Here is a 21119-nt window from a genome sequence, read left to right on the forward strand (position 1 = left end):
GATTGTTAATCAAGAATGTGTGGATTATTGTCTCAACGCTACAACACTTTTGTGGTGATGTAATTGCTGTTTTCTGTGAAAATGGGGGTTATTACCTAAGGGCAAATCCTCTTTGCACTACAAGTGCAGTTTCAGAGCAGTTTCAAGTGCACTTGTAGTGCAAAGTGTCTACGCCTTTAGTAAATAACACCCAACAGTGCTTTGTATAAGGTTACACAATCACCCCATTTTCAGGACTCCCCACATTGCTGTCAGGGTCAGCTAAAACAAACACAAGCAGTAAATGTCACCAAAGATTAGCTTTTTTTTTCTTTATTTGATAAAGGCTTCACAAATTGTCTGGCATATTGATGGCCCCCCTACCCGCAAAGAACTCAAGATATCTTAACCGGACATCACAGGCACTCAGGGAGGGCAAGCCAGGACGGCCACTTTCAAGCACCGTCAGGGTTGTTTCATGTAGAATTCCGGCCTCAGGCCCAACTGAGCCAGCATAGTTGGCAGAATGTTGGCGTAAAAAGTTATGTAGAACACAGCACACCAGGATTATATGATTAAGTTTATACTCCGCTATATGGATGGGTGTCAGAAATAGGTGGAACCGGCTGGCCATGATTCCAAATGTGTTCTCCACCACTCTTCTGGCTCTGGCCAGCCGGTAATTAAAAACCCTCTGTTCCGGGGTGAGGGTCCTCATCGGGAATGGCTGCATAAGATGGTCCCCCAGCGCAAATGCTCCATCTGCAACGAAGGCGAATGGGAGTCCTTCCACATTGTCTTCTGGAGGTGGCAAGTCCAAGCTGCCATTCTGGAGACGCCTGTAAAACTCCGTCTGGGTGATGACTCCACCATCGGACATCCGGCCATTCTTCCCCACGTCCACATACAAGAAGTCGTAATTAGCCGTCACCACCGCCAACATCACAATACTATTTAACCCCTTGTAATTATAATAGTACGACCCCGAGTTGGGTAGTGGGACGATGTGGACGTGTTTCCCATCAATTGCCCCTCCGCAGTTAGGAAAGTCCCACCGCTGGGCAAAGTGGGAGGCCACAGTCTGCCATTCCTGTGGCGTGGAAGGAAACTGTTGAGGAAAACAAAAAAAATTAGTATTTTTGCACATAAACATGGCAAGCAGATTAGACACAAACATTCTTGGCCAACCTCCAGATAAAATGTATTAAGGGGAATTTTACAACACCAAAATATAAGGTACACCTATCATATTCCCCCTCCCCCCCCCCTCATGGGCCATTTCTAACATTATAGGGGGGGGGAATCTTGGACGGGTAACCCTCTCCACTTCATTGAGAGATGAATGCCTAAATAATGGGTATTACTTGGAACAGCCCCTCCTTAGTTACACAATTGGCAGCCCACTGGACAGGTAAGAAGTGTCATAATACAAAGATATAAATACACACTGTACACATTTGAGCACATTTGGACATTCTGCTATTACCTATCAATATAATAATAGGATACAAAAACTTTCAACAGTACTATTTGAAAGTATACAGGCAGGCCCTTGCACTACATGCTTTGGGTAATTCATCCATACATCTGAGCACAAAAGAGATGGGTATAGTGTGTATGGGTTTGGCAAAGTCACCAGATAGATGATTGAGGATAGATAGAGAATTGGTATCAGCTGACTTAGCAGTTGGTGGGAGGGAGGGTTAATAAAAATGATTTGGGGACACCACAAAAAAAAATCCTCTGGCACTCTGCCTGAATTTAAAGCACAAATCACATTTCAAAACATTTTAGGGGGTGTTTGGGGTAAAGCACTACTATGGAGCTGACAAAATACATTGTTAAGTGACTACATGAGGTGAATATAGGGCAGGAGAGCATGCTGGGGAGGTAAGTGAAGGCAAATATGTATGAAGGACAAAAAAAATAATTACATAAAAATCCAGCATGCATGAGAACAAAGGGGACATTCACAGCATATTACAATCATGGTAATTAGGGAATGAGGAGAGCAATACAATATATTAGCAAACATTATATACAATAAAATGTGATATTAAAGGATAAAAATCTTACCTTCATATACTCCTTCTGCAGGACCTGGATGATGGCTGAACAGGTCTCTGGGATAATGATCCCCAGAGCCTGGGGGGAGATGCCTGTTGAGAACTTCAAGTCCTGCAGGCTTCTCCCTGTCGCCAAGTACCACAGGGTAGCGACGAGCCTCTGCTCCGGAGTGCTGGCTTGCCTCATGCAGGTATCCTGCCAGCTGATATAGGGGGTCAGCGAAGCCAACAAACGGTGAAATATAGGGTCCGTCATCCTGAGAAAGTACCTGAAATCATCAGGATTATTCTCACGGATCTCACGGAGCAAAGGCATATGACAGAACTGGTCACGCTGAAGCAACCAATTCTTGGTCCATGAACTCCTCCCCACCCTGTTCATGGACTGGACTTGTGTCAAGGTCAGGACCCCAACACCAAGCCCCCGCACAGCACGAACTCTACGAGGAGTACGTATACGCAACATGGCTAGAAAACGGTCGGCTGCTCAGAACGAAGTAACAGAACACACTGAAGAACAGCAATGCCTGTGAAGAGCGACCTGAAAAACAGTAACGAACAAACAAGAACACAATGACTAAGTCACGCGGAACTTGCTTGCACGCACTGAAGAGCAGATACAAACCCACAAGCACAAACTGAACCGCAGAAAACGATCTGAAAGCCACGAGTCTGAAAAAACGTGAATCGTCTCTCACCAAAATTTTACTAACACGAGATTAGCAAAAGGAGCCGAAAGGGTGCCACGCTTGGTTCTGAACTGGCCTTTTCTAGTCTCGTCGTACGTGGTTGACGTCACCGCATTGTTGGCGATCGGAGATTCCGACAACTTTGTGCGACCGTGTGTACGCAAAACAAGTTTGAGCCAACATCCGTCGGAAAAAATCCTAGGATTTTGTTGTCGGAATGTCCGATCAATGTCCGACCGTGTGTACGGGGCATTATGGTTGAGAACGCTGAGACATGATAGTAACAACTCCTCAGGACCCCCCCCATAGGATGAATATATTGTCTATGTAGCATTACCACATCATCATCCATGAACAACTGGTGCTCCCACTCCCTCAGGTACAGGTTGTCATTTGCCTCATAGCCACCCCCTGCACCTGGAGGTAGTGGGAGCTGTTGAAGGAGAACATATTATGATGTAAAATGTATTAAAGTGAGGCAATGATGAATTCATTAAATGGTCGGTCTTGATCGCTTGCCTGGGAGAGGACACGTCAAATACAGAACAATCCCCTATTGTGTGGTATTGAACTGTAGAGGGCCTCCTCGTCTATGGTGGCCAAATATGTGTCGGACATGGATCCCATCCACTATTTGTAAAAAGTGAATCGTGTCCCGAATATATAAAGGCAGACTGGTGACAAATGGTCGCAAGTGTTCATTTATGGCCCGACTAAGATTCTCTGTAATGGATCCTCTCCCAAAGATGATGGGTCTCCCAGGGGGGTCTGTAGTACTTTTATATATCTTAGCTAAGGAATAGAAAGTGGCTATTCTGGAGAACTTAGTTCATATAAATTCCCACAGTTGTTTTGGGATGACATTATCAAAGTACGCCTGATCAATCAATAGATACAATTCTTGGTTGAACTTGTCCACCACTGATTTATTAATAGGTCGATACCAATTAGTGTTACTCAAAATTCTCATACACATATGTACACACTGTTCATTGTCCATTAGGACAATGTTTCCACCCTTGTCTGAGGGTTTATGGTAATGGAGTGGTTGTTGGATATATGTGTTGTTGAATATGTGTGTATTGCCTTTTTTTCACTCTTGGTCAAGTTACCAGTTGTACTTAGATCTGCCTTCAAATCTCAAATCTCCTGGCATATCAATTTTAGGAAGGCTGATATGCCCTGGTTTGAGCTGGGAGGGGGATAGAGGGTCAAGTTCTTTTTTAGTTTGGATGTAAGATTCGGGGACATGTTGAAGTTCAGTATTGTCAGACTTCCACGTACCTGACCGATGAGCCCGATATAGCAGGGGAAGGCCTCCCTTACGTATCTGGTTCCTGGCCCCTGGTAGTATGGACAGGAGGCACGGGAGCACAGAATGGTATGAGAGCCTGGCGGGTCAGCAGCAGGTGGATCCAGGTGAAGGTGATTTTGGAGATCACCAAACAACTAAAGCACAGGCAGCAGGTGCAGAGCTGGAGTGGAGCAGGCAGGTCGGGTCACAGGCAGGGCTGGCAACAGGCGGGCAGTGTGGTACAGAGGAGCAAGCAGATTCGTAGTCAGGACAAGCCGGGGTCAGATGCAGGCAGAAGACAAGGGAGAATCCAAAGGGCAAGCCAGGTAGTCAGGAGATCAAACGTTCAGACAGGTAAGCAGTTGCAAGGATACGGTGAGCTGCAGACTGGACAGCACCAAGCCAAATGTGCTGACAGCTTAAGTAGGCAGATTGGCGGCAAGCGCTGTGCGCGCGCACACGCCGAAGCGCACAGGCACACGCACACACACACGCACCCGCACACCGGCACCCGCAACGGCACGCATGGGCACGCGCCCCAGCGCACACTCTCTGACAGTGCCCCCCTCAAGGGCAGCCTCCGGATGTCCAACTGAGCCAATCTGGTGGCGTGGGCACTCCTGAAAGCTCTCAAGAGCTCTTCAGCATGTAGATTGCTTTCCGGCTCCCAGGAATTATATTCCGGTCCATACCCCCTCCACTTGATTAGGTATTGCATCTGATTGTGCCTTTTCCTGCAGTCCAGAATAGCCTCCACTTCAAACTCTTCCTCGTTATTAATGATTATGGGCTCTGGTGGATCAGTATTTCGGCCAGTAAAGGTATTGGGTATAACAGGCTTCAACAGCGATATATAAAAGACTGGATGGATCTTCAGGGTATCGGGTAAGTTGAGTTCGTAAGTTACGTCGTTAATCTTCTTTTTAACTGAGAACGGACCCATAAGCTTAGGGCCCAGATTCCTTGAGGGGCAAGCCATTCTTAGATTGGTTGTGGACAGCCAAACTTGGTTGCCGGGTTCCAGGATAAGCTCTCCCCGCTTCTTCCTGTCAAACATCTTCTTATTATACTCTTGGGTCTTAGCCATGGTTTCCTGCAAGAGTTTGTTGTTGGTAAGGAAGAAGTCCATGGTTTCCGAGACCGCAGGGATAGCACACTCGGGTAAAGACCTGGGCAGGAAAGATGGGTAAAAGCCGTAATTGGCAAAAAATGGTGTTTGCTTAATGGCAGAATGCAAAGAGTTATTGTAGGAAAACTCGGCAATAGGCAGAAGAGAGACCCAGTTGTCCTGTGAGAATGTAGAAAAACAGCGGAGATACTGCTCCAAAGTCTGATTCGTTCTCTCCGTCTGCCCATAAGTCTGGGGGTGATAAGCAGAAGAGAACGCCAACTCAATTTCCAGAGAACCACAGAGAGCCTTCCAAAACCTGGAGGTGAACTGAATACCACGGTCGGATACGATACTTGACGGGACACCGTGCAACCTTACCACTTCCCTGATAAAAACCCTTGCTGTCTCCATAGCTGAGGGCGTGCCTTTCATAGGCAGGAAGTGAGCCATTTTGGATAGTCTGTCTACGACGAAGAAGATGGTGGAAAAGCCTTCTGCCTGGGGAAGCTCCACGATGAAATCCATTGAAATCATCTACCAAAGTCTTTCTGGAACGGGTAATGATAACAGGCTCTTGTCCGGCTATTCTTGCTCCGTGCACAGGTAGTACAGGATTCTACATAGCTTTTACAGTCATTTGCCAACTGAGGCCACCAGAATGTGCGCTGTATCAATTCTGTTGTTTTTAGCACACCGAAATGTCCGGCCATTTTATGGTCATGGCAGAGCTCTAACACTGCCACCCTCAGATCCTCAGGAACCACAATTTTGCCCTTGTGCCAGAATAAGCCATCTTGGGCCCTCACCTCATCTCCAGAAAGCGGGGTCCAGTTCAAAAAGGCTTGTTTTAGTCGGGATAGAAGATCCCCTTGGAGTAGTAGAAAATTTCCAGGAGGGAGAATAGTGTCCGGATGCAAAGATTTGCCAGAATCAAGGAACATACGGGATAGTGCATCCGGTTTGATATTACTGGAACCTGGTCTGTACATGATATGGTACTGAAATCTTGAGAAAAATAGAGCCCACCTTGCCTGCCGTGGTTTCAATCTCTTGGCCGTTCTGAGGTACTCCAGGTTCTTGTGGTCCGTGTAGACCAGAATGGGATGTGCTGCACCCTCCAGTAAGTAACGCCACTCCTCCAAAGCGGCCTTGATGGCCAGAAGCTCCCGATCTCCAACATCATAGTTTCTCTCCGCTGTGGCGAGCTTGCGAGAGAAAAAGGCCACTGGGTAGAGAAGGGCCTTGGCGCCTTGCTGTTGGGACAGCACAGCTCCTACTGCAATCTCTGAAGCATCTACTTCGAGAACAAATGGTAGAGCAGGATCCGGGTGTTTCAATATAGAAGCAGAGGTGAATAGCTCTTTGAGTTTTTCAAAGGCGGATTGCGCCTTAGGGGACCAATCGAAATGGTTCCCTTGCTTGGTTAATTCGTGATAGGGGCAATTATTGCAGAGAAGCCCCTGATGAACTTCCTATAAAAGTTAGAGAAGCCAATGAAGCGTTGAACTCCTTTCTTATCGGAGGGAGCGGGCCAATCCAGAATGGCAGATACCTTTTGGGGGTCCATTTTAATACCCTCGACAGAAATGATTAGGCCTAGAAACTGGATGCATTGAAGTTCAAATTGACATTTTTCCGGTTTAGCGTAAAGTCCATGCTGCCTGAGTCAAGCTAAGACATTTCGGACGTGCCTGCGATGATCGGTAACTGAGGAGGAGAAGATCAGGATATCGTCTAAATAGACAATAACGTATAAGTCCAGGAAGTCACGGAAAATGTCATTGACAAAATGTTGAAACGTTGCAGGTGCGTTGCACAGGCCGAAGGGCATAACAAGGTATTCAAAATGCCCGAATCTGGTACGGAAAGCCGTTTTCCACTCATCTCCTTCCCAAATACGAATTAAATTATATGCACCACGGAGATCTAATTTGGTGAAAATTACTGCGGATCCCAGCCTTTGGAAGAGTTCAGGCACCAGAGGTAGCAGATAACGGTTCTTGATTGTTATCTTGTTTAGTTCCCAATAATCAATACAAGGACGTAAGGAATGATCCTTCTTCTCTACAAAAAATATGCCAGCACCAGCTGGAGAAGTGGATGGGCGAATAAAACCTTTCTTCAGGTTCTCATCAATGTAGGTTTTTAAGGTATCCAACTCTTGCTCTGTCAATGGAAAAATCCTCCCAAAGGGAACTTCCGTTCCAGGTAAAAGCTCTATCAGGCAATCATAAGGCCTGTGAGGAGGAAGGGTCTCTGCTCCCTTCTTACTGAATACATCAAGGAAATCCTGATAGGGCGCAGGGATCAGCTGCTGTAACTCAGAGCCAGTGTCCAGGCAGAGAAGTTGGGTAGGTTCAACAGGAATAGTGTGAAGACAGTGCTGCTGGCAATATTTGGAGAGGAACTTGATTTTCCCACTGGTCCAGTCAATGCTAGGGTTATGGGCCTGCAACCATGGCATTCCCAGGATGATGGGAAAGAGAGGAGAAGAGATGGCATCCAGACGCAGGAGTTCTTGATGGTTGGAGCCCATGGTGGCCAACAAATGGACGGTCTCCTGCGTAACAGGGCCGGAACGAAGGGAGGAACCATCAGCGAGATGTACAGCGAGTTCCTGAATTTTAGGCTGAAGAGGAATGTGATGGTTGGCAGCGAAGGTCAGGTCAATAAAACAGCTGCAAGCTCCTGAGTCAATAATGACCGTGACTGGAATATTCCTTCCTGGTAGCTGTAAGATGATGGAGAGAGCAAGGTGAGTAGCAGGATTAGGCAAGGCAGATGCACACATTGAAGAAATTGGACGAGACTTACGTGTCTTGTTGGGGCAAGACCTCATGTAGTGTCCGGTCTCCCCGCAATACATGCAGAGATTGTTGACTCGTCGGCGCTGGCGTTCTTCTGGAGTGAGAGAAGGACGGAGAAGACCAAGCTGCATTGGTTTGGGGTATCAAGAACCGGAGTGGCTGGTGCAGGAAGACTGTCCGAGAGAACCGGAAGAACTTGGAACCTTGGGGAGCATCTAGGTGGGGCGGAATTGACTGGTGGATCTCTCAGAGCGGCGCTTCCTGAGGCGTCGTTCGATCTGGACAGACAGATTGATGAGCTCATCCAAAGTTTGGGGTATTCCGACCTGTGCCAGCTCATCCTTCAATGGATCAGATAATCCCATGCGGAATTGGTAACGCAATGCAGCATCATTCCAACCTGTGTCGGAGCTCCACCACCTAAAATCCACCACATAGTCCTCTGCTGCTCTACGCCCTTGTCGAAGAGCGTGCAAAGTGGCGTCAGCAGTCGCTGTTACTTGAGGGTCCTCATACAACTGGGACATAGTGACAAAAAAGGCATTGAGGTTATCAAGACATCCAGACTTTTTGCTCCAGGAGGCGGTGAGCCCAGGTCTGTGGTTCACCGGACAGAAGAGAAATTACAAAGCCCACCTTGGTTGCCTCCAGAGAAAAGGTGCATGGCTGCAGGGCGAAGTATAGTTCACAGGCATTGCAAAAAGCCTGGTATTTACTGCGGTCCCCAGAAAATCTTTCGGTTATAGGTACCCTGAGTTCAGGAGGTAGCATTACTACTGAAGGTGCAGATGACGCTCCGGCAGAAGAAGCAACTTGAGGGTTGGTAGGAGCAGACAGGACTTGGACTCGTTCTTCCAACCTTGTGTAGCCTTCCTGAAGGCTCTTCACAGCTTGTGTGAGACCCGCCAGGTGTCTACACAGTTCCTCCATGGGGGAGGTTCCCTGCTCGGGCTCGGACATGGCTGACCGATACTGTCAGACTTCCACGTACCTGACCGATGAGCCTGATATAGCAGGGGAAGGCCTCCCTTACATATCTGGTTCCTGGCCCCTGGTAGTATGGACAGGAGGCACGGGAGCACAGAATGGTATGAGAGCCTGGCGGGTCAGCAGCAGGTGGATCCAGGTGAAGGTGGTTTTGGAGATCACCAAACAACTGAAGCACAGGCAGCAGGTGCAGAACAGGAGTGGAGCAGGCAGGTCGGGTCACAGGCAGGGTTGGCAACAGGCGGGCAGCGTGGTACAGAGGAGCAAGCAGATTCATAGTCAGGACAAGCCGGGGTCAGACGCAGGCAGAAGACAAGGGAGAATCCAAAGGGCAAGCTGGGTAGTCAGGAGATCAAACGTTTAGACAGGTAAGCAAGTGCAAGGATACAGGGAGCTGCAGATCGGACAGCACCAAGCCACATGTGCTGACAGCTTAAGTAGGCAGATTGGCGCCAAGCGCCATGCATGCGCTCGTGCCGATGCGCACAGGCGCGCGCCCACGCACACACACACACGCCCTCACACCGGCACCCATAATGGCGCTCATGGGCACACACGCGCGCCAACGCGCCCCAGTGCACACCGACACACACCAGCACAGCGTCTGCTCAGGGGAACTCTCTGACAAGTATTGTCTGGCTGTTCCAATATGGATTCAATCTCAATCCTGTCAATTAAGTCATGAGAGACATTTTCCTTCAATAAGTCAATTAGGTCATCCAGAGCCTGTCGCTCTTGAAGCGTACATGATGAATCAGGACCCATTGTGTTGTAGTATATAGACTTTGTAGCAAAAGTTTGCGGGTGTATAGATGCAGATCCTTGATAAGTTCAAACTTATCTAAGTTCTGATTGGGGCAAAATATCAGACTTCTTGATAATATGTGATTTTCCTCAGTGGTGAGTGTGTGAGAGGAAAGGGTTACAATATTAAGTCAGGTGTTAATTTTTTTGTGTGTTTGATTAGGAATTTTTTGGGATTCTGTGTTGCCCTGATTTTTGGCTGAAAACATAGAAGGATTTATTTGTGCAGATGTGGAGGGTGAAGGTATAGAACCAACCTCCATATAGCCCATAGTTTTGTGAGTTAGATCACCTTGTGCAGACAAAACAGACCCACCTGCAGAGTCAGGGGGTGTGAAAGAGGAGTGATCAGTGATGCGTTTTTTAGAAGGGCCCGCCCTAGTCACTCTACCATTCCTACGCCATTTGGATCGTCTAGTACATTTAGGTTGTGTAGAGCTGGAACAAGAGGAAGCAAGAGACACAGATGAGTGATCAGAAGCATATGAATCTACTAGTGTTTCACTAGGATGTTTGTATATAGCGGCAGGTCTGTAATGCCAGTATGCCAACTATATGCCTTTCCATCCTGAAATGCCTGCTTATCACAAATATATTTATTTTCTTTCTTTGCAATTATATCTTTATTGTATCATTCTAGATGTATTTTTAGCTTATTGTTTAATTCTGAAAAAGAGGAATGAGATTTAAATGAGGATATTTGGTCATAGATTAGATCGATCTATGCATGTATCTTGGCCATACATTTTTGGTACTCTTCAGTGAGGAGGGACATCATTTTGTTGAAGCAATGTTTCAAGTTAGTTTTCCAAGCCTCTTTAAAGCCTGGGTCTATATCCTTCAAGGAAGGAAACATTTGGACTCTTAAACCAAATGGGTGTAGGTTCTTCTTAATGTAATCTTCAAATGCTCTAATGTGCCAAAATAGTAGGGATTTTTTCTCCAGACATTTAGTAATATTAGGAAACATATAAGATCATTTAGATTCAATGGATTCTTTCTGACCAAAATCTCTTTGGATATTTGTTATGAATTCACCCCAAACTTTTCCTTGATAGTTATCCATGCTAAAAACTTAGAATGCAACACTAATCTCTTGTTAAATGTGTTTATTGAGAGTTTACAAAAGAAAAAAAAAAAGAAGTATACAAAAGCGTATAAACATAGATACATGGGATACATGTTAAGTACTTTGTATTATAACAGTAAATATAGAATTAACTTCTTGCTGTATTTGATCTTTGTACACTATATAGTGAAGAGGAAAGAAAAAGTTATAGATCAAATGATCAGTCTAAATATAATTTTTTAGTAATGAGATATGTAGCACGGACAGAAAGAGAAAAGAGTAACCCTAGACTATAAATTTAATAGAGGAAAAATAAGGATAAATAAATGGTACGTCACAACTTGACGTACCAAATTACAGGGAAAGGAATTTAATAAACAAGACTAAAAAATAATAAAGAAAGGGAAAGGGAAAAATAAAGAAAAATAATAATCACCCGAGGTGGTGGTCTAGTTCACGACAAACATATACATTTAATTTGATAAGTAATCTATATATCCTAGTGTGGTAACAACAGAGACTGGTCAAAGTCTGTGGGAAAGTAGTGTTTCACCCAAGGTTGCCAAATTTTACGAAATTTATTAATTTTATTATCTTCAATAGCCATCATCTTTGCATATATAAGTTGCTCTATTCATTCTATGTTTAGCTTCCGCTAAGATTAGAGATTGTTATTTCCAAGCTTTAGCAATTGTTTGTTTGGCTGCAGTATTAAGATGAATAAGCAATTGAAACTGAGTGTGGGTAAGTGTAGTAGGCTTAAAGTTTAGAAGTGCCAAGGCAGGATCCGGAAGAATGGAGGTTTCTAAAGCTTTAGATGCCATTAAAAATATATTTTTCCAGAATTTTTGGACCACCAGACATTGCCACCATATGTGGAAATGTGTGCCTGGTGTGTCAAAACCTCTAAAACAATTTGGTGAATATGTGGGAACAAATTTTGCTATTCTGCTGGTACTAGGTACCAACGTGTTAGAACCTTACAATTTGTCTCTACAGCAAAACAATTTGGGGAGGAATTTTTGTGGCTAACCATATACTAGACCAATCTTTGTTCTCAAATACTCGATTCATGTCTTGTGCCCATTTAGTTGTGTATGAGGGTAATGTTTCTTCTGGATTCACATTAAGTAGTTGGTATAAGATTGAAATTAGTCTTCTCACATGTGGGTCGCTTATATATATCCGCTCAAATTGAGACATTTGATTAAGTGATGAACCTGTATGTAGAAATGGTTCGCAAAAAAATTTTTATTTGTAAATAGCGGAAAATGTCAGTTCTAGGAAGCCCAAAAGATTCACATAGTACAGGAAAGGCATTAATATTGGTAGCAGATGTTAGTTTATATAAGCGAATCGAATTTGTAGAAGACCATGCAGAAAATGATTTTGGATATTTCCAGGCAGGATAGAAGACAGGATTACTAAATGAAACCAGGGGATTATGTGGGGATTGTAGATTATGAGAGCTTTTAAATTTATCCCAAATAGCTAAAGTTTGTTTCGTTATGGGGTTATAGAGATGAGATCTATCAGCAGGTCTGAGCCATAACACATTGGCCATTGAAATGGGGTCACTATCCACCAATTCAATAGAGAATTGGTGGATAGGAGAATTGCGATTTGTGCAGCGTTGAAATAAGAGGAGAAGTTGGGTAGTCCTAATGTACCTCCCATTTCATGAAGGTAGAGTGTAGATTTGGGTATGTGAGGCTTAGTGGTACCCCAAATAAAGGACATAACTCTACGTTGAGTAAGTCTTAAAAAATAAGATGACAATGAAATGGGAAGTACCCTAAATAAATATAAAAATTGTGGCAGTATTGACATCTTTATGGCGCTGATCCTTCCCATCCATGACAATGGGAGAGGAGTCCATAGCTTCATTAAACCAGAAGTTTGTTTCAGGAGAGGCAGATAGTTAGCCGCAAATAGATCTTTAAGGGAAATTGTGAGTTGAACTCCTAAATATGGAAGTTGTTTTTGAACCCAGTTGAAAGGTAAGAGAGTTTGAGTGAGTTGCAGATCTGATTGGGATAAAGAGATGTTCAATGCATTTGATTTAGTGGGGCTAACATAAAGTCCTAAGATTTGGGCGAATTTATCTAAAAAAGTAAGTGAATTTGGGGCAGATATATGAGGACGTGACAAAAAAATAAGGATATCATCTGCAAAGAGACATAATTTATGCTGGTGTCCACCTAATTCTATACCTTTAATATCAGAATTAGATCTAATTAGTTGTGCTAGGGGTTCTATTAGTAGGGCAAATAGTAACGGGGAAAGGGGACAACCTTGTCTAGTACCTCGTCTGATATCTAGCAATGTTGACTTGTAGCCAGCATAAGATATAGGGAAGACGGGGGATGGGGATTTTAAGGGTTTCAAATAATATCACATGTATTCAATAAAAAACATATATTTTATTTTTGTTTTAAGTAATAAAACAAAAAGTATTTTTAAAAAACAATGAATACAGGCATGTACAAATAATGATGGTAAGATAATTGAACAAGACAACAAGACTACGCCCGACATGTTTCGCCCATGGTTCGGGCTTCTTCAGGGGGGGCTGTCTTTATGGCGGTACAAGCCTTCTGAAACGATATACAAGCACAAAATGAGGGGAAGGGGGGAAAAGACAAAAATAAGGAATAGTGAGCAGTGAAGAAATATCAAAAAATTTGTTTTTAAAATTTTTTTTTACACATTAGATTATCAAGTCCAAATAAATATGCAACAGACGTGTGTAAGTAAATATATAACTATGCACCTGCGTCTCCAATCCCAAGGCGATGCAACAGTCCCGATCTATCCCAGGTAGTGGGGGCGGCAGTCCCGTCACAGTTAAACCCTCTACCAACCAAGTAGGTCAAGACCGCAGGCTAGCGGGGGTCACAGAGGGAATATAAAGACCAGCTAAAAACAATGTATACAAAATAAATTAAGTCATAGTGAATATTGTATGGTTGGGGGTCCAAAAAGCTTTCTCTGTATATATAGAATAACGTAGCAAATTGCTGTTGAAATAAATGAAAACAGGACACAACACTTACACTATTGGCTCTACAAGAAGTCAAACCCAAGGGACTTGGTAGGACCACCTCATTGAATGGGGAATGATCTATTAATTAAGGGAATAAGCTAAAGAAATGGGTGATTGATGATAAGGAACAGAGGAGGGGAGGGCAAAAAACAATACTTAAAACAAGCAGGATATAACTGAAAGCATCTTGAGAAGCCTGAGTGGTCAAAATAAGACGACCCGGCATGAAGATGTATAGATAAAAGAGCTTAGGTAATGACGGATACTGTAAAATAAGATACCTTTAACCGAATGTAGATACTTCAAGTCCCTGGGGGGCTCCGGCAGCATGTAAATGCCAGAGCTACGGTGTTATATACCCTCCATCCAGTCCTGAAGGATCGGAAGCGGATGTGAAGCTGTGTCGCACCTGCGCAGTGCATCAACACACAGCTACGACCATCACCACTGGGTCCTAGGACTCAGAGGATGGGCGGAGTGAGGCAGCTCCCTCTGGTGGTGGTAATAGGAGGGAGGAAAGTCATCCCTGTGTAACAGGGAGATATGATGCAGAGTGCGCAGGGCGGCACAGAGTGGCGGGCATCCCGCTGTGAGGCAGGGATGCCCCGGGTGTCCATGTGACCTCCAAAAAGTGCCCAAAGAGTCAGACCATGGTTGGTCTGGGTGCCTGGGCAGGAATAGTCGCCCACTCCAGGGAGGATACAAGGGACAGGGGCACCGCCGAAGGTAATAAGGAGGACGCAGGTGCATTTACAAAGTATGATTATATAAGTATAACAGTGCACACATATATAACATACATATACGATAAAATATTTAAATAAAAATAGCAATGCAAAACGTGCAATAACCACAAATGCCATGTAAGTGAGATAAACGAGATACGTATAACATAAGTGAATCCATAGATGATGAAAAATTAAATTAGAATAGTTAGGGAGTTGTACAGGTTCTAATATATAAATAATAGAAAACCGGACTACAATCTAAATATATTGGATATCTCATTAAGTAATAGTGAATAGAGAAATCCTCAATTCGGATAATGGGCAAAGGCTGAGGGGGCAAAGAGGGAGGGGTGGTGGGGGGGAGGGGGGAGAAAAAGAGGGGAGGAGGGGATAGGAGGGAAAAGGGGGGGGAAGAAGGGAAAGGGGGAAGGGGAAAGAAGGTGGGAAAGGAAAATGGGAGGGGGAAAGGGAAGAGAGGGATAAGGGAAGGGAAGCTGGGGAGGGAGGAGGGAGGCCAGGGGGGACAAGAGGGGAGAGAGGGAAGGGGAAAGGAGAGGGGAAAAAGAAGGGGAGGGAAGGGGGGATAACAGGGGGTATCGGAGGGACCTTATAGGAAGGGCTTAAAACTTAGCATTTCATTTAGACCAGGGTAAACCGTGGCTTTCAAGAGATGAATCCAGCGGGATTCTAGTTGTAGCAGTTTCTGATCGGTGCTACCTCCTCTAATGTCTGGCGGAATGTGTTCTAACGCCATAAATTTGATGGTGTCCAAGTGGAAGCCATGGTACAGTCCTACATGGCGACTGATTGGAGTTTCCATTCTCCGTTTTTTTATAAGTGAGATATGGTCGTTAATTCGCTTTGAAAAGATACGTTTTGTCTTTCCTACGTAAAAACATTTACAGGTACATTGCATCAAATAAACCACCCCAGGGGTTTGACAGGTGACTCTATACTTGGTCCTATGAGTTTGACCATTCGGCAAGAGTACTTCTTGATGGTTTAACATAAAGCGACATTTGTCTAATCTTTTGCAAGGGAAAGAGCCCGGGGTAAGTATGGAAGGAAAAGACATTTGATAGTGACTGTGTGTAAGGCGGTCCCTTAAGGACCTAGCACGTTTATATGTAATCTGGGGTTGGTTTCCAACATAATTACGTACTATTGGGTCTGCCAACAGTAAAGGCCAATATTTGTTTATAATTTTCTTTACCTGTCTATGTTGTTTTGTGTGTGGGGTTATAATCCTCACTATTTGAGATGGTAATTTTTCTTTTTTCTTATAGACCAACATCTTCCTGTCAGGAGCCTTGGCTCGATTAAATGCTTTCTTTAAGATATTGTGGGAGTATCCCCTTTCACGTAGTCGGGAGTATAGAAGTTTGGCCTCCCTTTGGAAGTCATCATCCCTACTGCAATTGCGCCTCAGTCTGAGGTATTGGCTGTAGGGAATGCTAGTGATTAAGAGTTTCGGATGAGAACTGGATGCATGAAGAATGGCGTTGCTAGCCGACGGTTTCCTAAACAAAGATGTTCCTAAGGAACCGTCATTTTCTACAAAAATCTGAATGTCCAGAAAGTTAACTAATTTTTTGTCACATGACATGGTGAATTTAAGGTTATAAGTATTGTGACTCATAATTTCCATAAATTCTAGTAGCTCTTCATGGGTGCCTGACCAAATAATCAAAATATCATCAATGTAACGATGGAACGTTACTACTCTATCCAAGTATTTGGTGATTTCTTCTCTGGAGAAAAGTTCTCTCTCCCACCCCTCCAGGTACAGGTTGGCATACGATGGGGCACAATGTGTCCCCATCGCAACCCCCTGCACCTGGAGGTAGTGGGAGGAGCCAAAGACAAATAAGTTTCTGGTGAGTATGAACTTTAGTAATTCAAGTATAAATGTGTTGTACAGGTCAGCATTCTGACCGCGTTTTCGTAGTTGTTCAGCCACTACTGATAATCCTTTTTCATGTGGGATTGCATTATACAAGCTCTCAACATCTATGGTAACTAACCATGCATCCTTAGGGACAGAGATGCCTTCTAGGATCTTGATGAGGTCAATGGTATCCTGTACATAGGAGAATGATGCCTTAACATGGGGGTTAAGGTAGGTATTGATCAAATTGCTGGCGTTTTCGGTCAAACAGCAGCAACCCGAGATGATGGGGCGGCCAGGGGGATGGGTTAATGATTTGTGAACTTTCGGCAAGGTGTAGAATGTTGCAATTTTAGGTTCCACTACATTTAAAAAGGTCCAGGTGGGTTTGTCTATCAAGTTATCAGAAAGAGCTTTATTAATAATGTGTCTATATTCTCTGCAGTATGATTCAATGATGGTACAAGAAATCGGTCTGTACCACTCATGGTTTTGTAGAATGTGTAAATACATTTGTTCATAGTCAAAACAATTCATTATCACTAGGTTTCCACCTTTATCGGCTGGCTTAATTATAATCTCTGTATTATTTTGTAAATTCAGTAGGGCTTTACGAAGTGGGGGAGAGAGATTGCCAGGACCAGATCTGGACCAAGTCATCTCTTCTACCTCCTTGGTTGTCTGCAGGACAAACGCCCAAATGAATAGCTGGGGGGGAGGAAAGAGACGGGCAGGGGAGGTCCCCTGTTTATTAGAGGGAGGGTTGATAGGGAAGTCAACGGACTCACCGTCTTCTTCCCATAATTTCTCGAATAGTGAGATCTTTTAAACCAGTGGAAGTGGTTACATAGTCCACATCCACTGGTTTATGCTAGATTGTCTTGAACAAAAGCCGTCGGGCAAATAGATGGATGTCCTTGATAACTTCAAAACGGTCTACATTGGTATCAGGGCAGAAGGTTAATCCCAATTGTAGAACATTAAGCTCATCATTGGTTAGTAAATGAGAGGAAAGATTCAAAATCTGGAGTTTATTATTTTCGTCAGGGGTTGTGCTAGAAAAACGTACAGTTTTACCGGATTTGGTGGTTCTGGGGTTCCCAGAGGTAAAATAATGGACGCCAGTTTGGGATCTGATTTTGTAGGTAATGAGGTTGAGTCGCTTACCTTTGAAGATTTGATAGAGGGTGCCATAGTTGAAGAGGAAGAGATAGGAAGAGATAAAGAGCCCATAGAACCCATAGTTTTGGATCGACAAGTGCCGCGTGTGACTTTAGTAGATTTGTGAGGAGTGTTCAGACGTGGTTGTGAGGTTTTGGGATGAACTACCGGTGACTCATGCTCCTGCGTCGGGGCTGGTGCGTAGTTGATATTGTCTGAAAACGAAGTATTGGAGTCTCCTTTTCGTTTTTTTGATACTCGCTCATTCTCGATATCTTTGTATACTGTGGATTGGCTAGAGGGTACAGGAGAGATGGAACAGACATCAGATACATGAGTATTAGTATTTTGTCGAGGATGGTTGTTAGTTTTAGTAGACTGTCTGGATTGGGTTGATTGGTTCCATTTATAAGCAAAACCCATGTCGTAGGTTGACTGGTCCCTTGAAAATTTAGTTTCTTTATTATTGATAATCTCTATGATGTATTGTTCAATATGTTCCCTCAATTCACGCTCCTTATCAATAAAGGAGGGCAAATTGGTTAACGAGTCATGTTCTGTGTACCATTTATTGATTATTTCATCTATTTCATTGAGTTCAATTTCATATTGAGCACATAATAGTGTCATCATTTCGAAGGAACAAGACTTTAAGTTGGATTGCTATTTGCTTTTTAGAGTATCATCTATTTTTTTGAGATTGGGGAAGATTTGGATCCTCAATCCCCAAGGGGTAATCTTGTTTTTAATGTATTTATCAAAATATTTTTTTGTGCCAGAATATCCTGACTTTCTTTTCTAATGATCTCTGAAGTTTAGCAAAGGATTTATCTAAAGTAGCCTCCCTTGATCCCACCGAACCCTGTGAGAGATGGATTTGGAACATAAAGCCCTCCCAATCCTCCCCACAAAATTTGGCCATGATAATAATCCAGCAAAATACAACCGAAAAAAAGGGGGGAAAAAAGGAAAAACGGGGAAGAAAAAAGCGGGAAACGGAAATTTTTTGTCAAAACATAATAAACAGCAAAAATCCTTTAATATATAGGCTAGGCTCTATATGATAAAAAGAGATATTCGTTCAAGCAAAGAATGTTTGGTTATCAGAAAGTATTTATATCTCTTGTTTCTCAATGTGGATAATTAGAAGACCTATTGCATTGCTGCAACGGTCACTAATAGAGAAAATATGTACAATATGTTGTAAAGAAAATGTATATATTACAAAATTATTATTATATAGTTGTTTAAAGAATACATATGTTTTTTTCAAAAAGAATAAGTGTAAGAATAGCTGTTGAGGCCACAATCTAAGGTTGGTGTTACATAACACCAAAAGTAGGAAAATAATCGTGGAAGGCACAGCTAACAAGAGGCACCGATCCCCAATTCAATATAAGATATAGGGAAGACGGGGTTGGGGATTTTAAGGGTGCCAAATAATATCACATGTGTTTAATAAAAAACATATATTTTATTTTTGTTTTAAATAATAAAACAAAAAGCATTTTTAAAAAACAATGAATACAGGCATGTACAAAATAATGATGGTAAGATAATTGAACAAGACAACCAGACTATGCCCAACATGTTTCGCCCATGGTTCGGGCTTCTTCAGGGAGGGCTGTCTATATGGAGGTACAAGCCTTCTGAAAACGATATACAAGCACAAAATGAGGGGAAGGGGGGGAGACAAAAATAAGGAATAGTGAGCAGTGAAGAAATATCAAAAAGTTTGTTTTTAAAAAATGTTTTTACACATTAGATTATCAAGTCCAAATAAATATGCAACAGACGTGTGTAAGTAAATATATATCTATGCACCTGCGTCTCCAATCCCAAGACAATGCAACAGTCCCGATCTATCCCAGGTAATGGGGGGCGGCAGTTCTGTCACAGTTAAACCCTCTACCAACCAAGTAGGTCAAGACTGCAGGCTAGCGGGGGTCACAGAGGGAATATAAAGACCAGCTAAAAACAATGTATACAACATAAATTAAGTCATAGTGAGTATTGTATGGTTGGGGGTCCAAAAAGCTTTCTCTGTATATATAGAATAACGTAGCAAATTGCTGTTGAAATAAATGAAAACAGGACACAACACTTACACTATTGGCTCTACCAGAACTCAAACCCAAGGGACTTGGTAGGACCACCTCATAGATGAGATCTATCAGCAGGTCTGAGCCATAACACATTGGCCATCGAAATGGGGTCACTATCTACCAATTCAATAGAGAATTGGTGGATAGGAGAATTGCGATTTGTGCAGCGTTGAAATAAGAGGAGAAGTTGGGTAGTCCTAATCCACCTCCCATTTCATGAAGGCAGAGTGTAGATTTGGGTATGCGAGGCTTAGTGGTACCCCAAATAAAGGACATAACTCTACGTTGAGTAAGTCTTAAAAAATAAGATGACAATGAAATGGGAAGTACCCTAAATAAATATAAAAATTGTGGCAGTATTAACATCTTTATGGCGTTGATCCTTCCCATCCATGACAATGGGAGAGTAGTCCATAGCTTCATTAAACCAGAAGTTTGTTTCAGGAGAGGCAGATAGTTAGCCGCAAATAGATCTTTAAGGGAAATTGTGAGTTGAACTCCTAAATATGGAAGTTGTTTTTGAACCCAATTGAAAGGTAAGAAAGTTTGAGCGAGTTGCAGATCTGATTGGGATAAAGAGATGTTCAATGCATTTGATTTAGTGGGGTTAACATAAAGTCCTAAGATTTGGGCGAATTTATCTAAAAAAGTAAGTAAATTTGGGGCAGATATATGAGGACGTGACAAAAAAATAAGGATATCATCTGATGTTCCGTTAGTGGGACCTGATGGAGATTTATCCAAAAAGGGAAAACAGTTGCATTAGAATCACCACATAAAACGACAGTACCAAACTTATGAGCTTCTATAACTTGAAAAAGATGAGATAAAAAGGCCATTGGGCGTTTATTGGGGGCATAATAAGATACAATTGTGATAGGATTATCAGAAATAAAGCCTGTAAGAAGTATATATCGTCTCTCAGGATCTTTTATTTGTGATACAAGATTAAACGGAGTGGAACGATGAATACCAATGAGAGTTCCTCGCTGTTTGACTGTGGTAGAGGCTGTATAAAATTGTGGATAAGAAGCTGAAAGAAATTTAGGATGAACTTTATCAGTGAAATGGGTTTCCTGTAGACAGATAATATGAGCTTTCTTAGCTGTGAAAGAGCGTAGAGCTTTGGTTTGTTTATGTGGAATATTAAACCCTTGTACATTTAAAGACAGGATATTTATAGGAGCCATAAATCAATTACCGATAGTATGAACATTATATCATAGCAAACATAATACTTACCGAGAGCCAGAACCATCAACTGGGGAAACAAAAAGAGGGAGATAGGACAAAAAAAGAAAAAAAATAGAACAATCGAACAGTTTAGTTGCAGTTGAGGTTTGAGTGTTCGCCTCTTAGCCACTATAAGCAGGGACAAATCAGTA

Source organism: Aquarana catesbeiana, linkage group LG12 (genome assembly GCF_042186555.1).
Source record: "Aquarana catesbeiana isolate 2022-GZ linkage group LG12, ASM4218655v1, whole genome shotgun sequence".
NCBI classification, from domain to species: domain Eukaryota; kingdom Metazoa; phylum Chordata; class Amphibia; order Anura; family Ranidae; genus Aquarana; species Aquarana catesbeiana.